The sequence below is a fragment of the Notothenia coriiceps genome, unplaced genomic scaffold (assembly GCF_000735185.1).
Source record: "Notothenia coriiceps isolate Sejong01 unplaced genomic scaffold, NC01 NC01_scaffold00037246, whole genome shotgun sequence".
NCBI lineage: Eukaryota > Metazoa > Chordata > Actinopteri > Perciformes > Nototheniidae > Notothenia > Notothenia coriiceps.
Genome location: NW_011369947.1, coordinates 263,091 through 268,126, shown reverse-complemented (window position 1 = coordinate 268,126; position 5,036 = coordinate 263,091). Strand labels below are relative to the sequence as shown.

Sequence of the window (5,036 nt, the reverse complement as noted above, 5' to 3'; positions counted from 1 at the left end):
CGAGCAGCTTGGGGGTGCGTCACCAACTGGCCCTCCCTGAGGCCCGCGCCGCTGCAGCGCTGGGGCAGCCATCTTCCCCCAAAGGAAACCCCCCTGCCTCACCACATGGACACAACGCGGAGCCCTCTACGTGCTCACATGACGGTAAGAGGGGGAATTACTAGTATATCACACACCTGTATTAATGCTGAGGTCTTCAGGTGGAGACTGGGAACTGCAAGTTTGAACTTATAGTACTGTCTGTATTCCAGATCTGGCTACACAATTGGTGTTTAGTGCTATCTTGTACTACAACCACATAAAGCTCAATGATGGCTTACTTTTTTCAATTTGTATCACTATTTTGGGCGTTTTCTTTGTAAATATTGTGTTATATGCTGTTTGGTGCTGAAACTCGATATTATGAACCAGTACTGTTGACTGGTATCATCTGGTACTTTAATCCGAGCAAAGGAGGGGCTGAAACTACACAGAGGTTAGGAGTTACACAGCTCATTACAGTCTTACTTTCTCAAAACAAATGCTTAGATATTGTTATAATTATTGCTGTAGAGTTCCCTCTCTTTTATGATTAAGACCAACCACTTTTTGTAAATTTGGGATTTAAGGGTCAGCTGAAGGAAGGAAATTGTTCAAGTATTTGCATTCAGAAGACTACTTAGATATTTTTATACTTTTTCTTTTGTTTCTACTGAAGAAAATAAGGCAACTTTCCCAAAATGTAATAAGATTTTAAAAAACCGTTAGCAAATCAAGAACTTTGTCCGAAAAAAAATTACTGATCGGAAAATGAGTAATTATGTGATCATTAAAGACGTAAACAACATCACAATGTGACCAGATGTCTGATGGCAGCTTTCAGACGGCTTTTAATTATCGCTGCATACAGGTGTGGTGTGTGTGTGTGTTGTGTGTGTGTGTGTGTGTGTGTGTGTGTGTGTGTGTGTGTGTGTGTGTGTGTGTGTGTGTGTGTGTGTGTGTGTGTGTGTGTGTGTGTGTGTGTGTGTGTGTGTGTGAGAGTGTGTGTGTTTGTGCTCAAGAGAGAGTATGTGTGTGTGTGTGTGTGTGTGTGTGTGTGTGTGTGTGTGTGTGTGAGAGAGCGTGAGCGTGAGCGTTATTACTAGAAATGGGCATCATCTCCTCGTCAAGTCTGTCCTTGTTTTTTTAAATGTTAGAATAATTGAAGGCTGTGTTTCATAATGAGTCTGCAACACCAGTAATGGGTCTAAATGGAGAATTCCAACACAAATCATCCAGTAGCTTTTGTTCCCTCAGATCAACCAGGTCTCAGCACATTAACCAATACTACAAACTGCATTGGACTTGATGAATACTGGAGGATTTGTCTGCACATTGCTTCTGTTTTGTCTGCACATATGGAGGCTCTCACATGTTGATTAAGTGAGGAACCAAACAATGTGTAACACTCGCTGTGGGACGATGAGTCCTCTAATGGCAGCCAGACAGAGCGCTAACACATTAGCAACGTGTGATAGAAAAACACAGGAAAGCTGCTCTGCTACAGAAGGACCACATGTTCAAAATATGCTTTTAAATTTGCTATTTTTTAAGAATATCTATAGGTTAGGGAACACACAGGACATCGGGGGTTGTGCTGATTGTTCATTTACTTCACATTACAGGAATGTGGGTCACACTAACATGGACACTGATTTTAGATTTAAATTATGCCTTATTTTTGCTTTTCTCTTGACTCATTTCAGAGCTCTAGATTGAATCCCAAAATGTAATGTTAGGTCTACAGTCTGAGATGAATGAACTGTTCAACCCTTACATGTTTAAGAGATTGCATATAGATTAAAACCATTGGAATAGGAGATTAAAGGATGAGGGTCATCAAAAGAAGCCCTGACAGCTGGATCATAACTCCTGAAAATGGTAACGACACATCATGGACACAATAACCATGGACACCATCAAAATGGTTTGTAAAGGAGTTCACCTGATGGAAAACAGACCCTACCGTAAAGACGATATGTAACGGTAACGTTCAGGTTCATATTGGTAATGTGTGCCTCTACTGCGACATGTTCCCATGCTTTAATGTTCAAAAAGTCAAATATAAGTTGAAGTATAGGGGTGCTGTGTGTGTGTGTGTGTGTGTGTGTGTGTGTGTGTGTGTGTGTGTGTGTGTGTGTGTGTGTGTGTGTGTGTGTGTGTGTGTGTGTGTGTGTGTGTGTGTGTGATTTAAGAGGAGTGAGCTTGCAGGGATGATGAGGCGATGTGTGCTCACCAGACTGTGAAATGTCTTCATATCTCAGGAGTCCCCCCTCCCCACAAGTAAGGCAGCAACATGGTGTGTGTGTGTGTGTGTGCTGACTCTGAATCTCTATCTTTCTTCATCTCTCATTCCTGTGGCGTCTCTCCCTTTGATGTCGGCCAAGGACACACTTGTTTTGTTTCTTCCTGTCGAGTCTTCCTCAGAGACAATTCGTGATACTGAATTCTCCCGTTGTCCTTAAGCTCAACCCTGGCGACGCTGCACTGCAGATAACCCTCTGATAATTGACAGGAGAGAGAAATTGTTTCTCCCAGCCCCAGAGTGTCACAGGCAGCTTTGATCCGGTTTCATCTAGGAGGGAATCACGTAATCGATGAAGACGTTTGTGTCTCCGTACGGATCAGGAGAACACACACATCTTTCAGAATCTGCGTGTTGTGTTTTGATCTTTCTCTTTGATTCTTCCTCTGTGTGTTCTGGCTTTTGTTTGAAGTGTTTTCTGTGAGCTACAATTCAGGTTTTTAGATAAGACAAGTACGGAGGCTACAGATGCCGTCGTGCTACAACGGTCAAAAACATTTCATTTAAGCCCCTGTCACACTGTCCCGAAATTGACACCCGATGGACACACGATTAAGGAAATGTTCAAATTCGGCTCTGATCGTAACAACATCGGGCCATTCGTGAGGGCATCTTAAGCCATCGTATGACCGCCGGTGGAGTTTCTCAGGCTCCGGCAGCAACTTCGGGAGCGGTGGAAAAATCTTTGGCATCACAAAGATTCCACCGGCGGTCATAGGATGGCTTAAGATGCCCTCACGAATGATGTTGTTACGATCAGAGCCGAATTTGAACAGTTCCTTAATTGTGTGTCCATCGGGTGTCAATTTCGGGACAGTGTGACAGGGGCTTTAGGAGAATCGCGCTGCCGTTTCAAAAGTGATGCAAATATAAAAACACAAATGTTCCAAAACACATCAGATTCAGAATCAGGTTTATTTCCATCTACGTTTACACTTTGGCTTTGGTATCTGTTGGTGCAAACATAAACAATTACCAGTGACATTTGAAGATTATCCACCAATGCATGACCATGGTAGAAAGCCAAAAAGAAAATAATAAATACCATGTACTTCAGCGTAAACATCTCCCTATTCCCGCTTTCGTATCTTTTAATTGTAATTTACAATCTGCAAAATACAACATAAGTCAGTAAACAAAAACAAACTCAGGTAAACAGTGTCCATTCGTTTGGCTCCAAGGTTGAAGTTGTAACCACGCTCACAAAAACAAACTGAAAGGACAGTGGTTCTCGAACTTTTGTCAGTAATGTTCCCCCTTTGAAACATTTTCTCAGCCGAGTACCCACTGACCGACCCTGAACATTTTTGATCGAAAAAGCCTATACAAATAATTCCAATATAGTGATGTTCCCTCAGTGTGTGATTTATTAACTCATTCATACATGCATTCAACAAACTAAGGATATTTTCATTTTATGCATGAAAAAAAATAACGACATTTTTTTTAAACTGATTTTTCCAAGGAGTTTTTCAACTGAAGTAATATCTGTTTAACAAACCAATGAACAAAATGATATATTATGCAAAACTATAAAATACAATACACACATTTGACATGTTTATATGAGGACCCCCTTGGTGGTTCCAGGAATATTTTATATACAATTGTGTTTTCTATTTAACTTATTGTACTACGATTATTTTTGTAATCATGCATGGTATTTTTTTTATTAACATTTTTTAATTTTTTTTTAAATCTCACGTACCCCCTGCAGTACCCCAACGTACCCCTAGGGGGCCGCGTACCCCCATTTGAGAATCACTGGACTAAACAGTCCATTTCTAATTATGTTAAATAATCACTAGAGAGAAAAAGCATTATCTGAACTTGCTCTTGCGTTGTGTGAAACATCGTGCTGTATTGTTATCCTTTTGTGAAACACTGGGTCAGCATTTCACCGTCTGTCTCTCTCAAACGAACCCGTTTTTGTTCTCAAAGTCGTTTTCTCGAGAGTAGCTGCTGCTCTGAAACGGCGCATATCTAATTTCAGAACAAAAGCACCCTTTTCAGATTAAATTAACCTCGATGGTTGGGCCGTTTGCTGATCCTCTCTTTGGTTTCAGAGGATGAAAGGCTGCTGCTGCTGGACGAGCCTTTCGTGGGTCGGTCGAGTAACCTCATCCTTTAAAAACAAAAGAGGACCAGACTCTGCACAATAGCACTCTGATTGCAGCTCTGAATTGGACTCCTCTGCAATTCAGCGGGGGAGACACAGCAGGGATCCTCTCCTCTGATTGTTCAACATGATTACCAGATGGAGGGGCTGGTTATAAGCACCAGGGTTCTCACTCTCACTGCTGCATTGGCCTTGAAAGAGGAATCCTCATCCAACAAATGTGTCTGGTCACTGCTGTTATTTCTGAACATAGAGAAAGAATAGTTCTCTGCAATCCATGGGTTTTTAAGGTCTTCTATCCCGATACTCATACTTATATCATGACCTGCTTTCACATGATCTTTGGAAATCAGCAGAGATGGCAAACGTTCACACATCCTTTACTCAAGTAGAAGTACAGATAATCGTTTTTAAAAATACTCTGGTGAAAGTAGAAGTACTGACTAAACTTCTTCACTCAAGTCAAAGTAAAGAGGCTTTGAAATGTACTTCAGTAAAAAGTACCCATAACTAGCAGCTGTTTTAAAGAGTACCTGACCTCCCTTTATATTAATAGAACAATAATGTCATTGTTAGCTAATGAATGTTTCCATG

The 5,036-nt window shown here is 41.2% G+C and overlaps 1 protein-coding gene across 1 annotated transcript in view; it reads right to left on the bottom strand.

Moving 5' to 3' along the window:
• Positions 1–5,036, bottom strand: part of faah (fatty acid amide hydrolase) — a 163,121-nt gene that overhangs the window by 41,965 nt on the left and 116,120 nt on the right. The gene's annotated exons all lie outside the window — the stretch shown is intronic.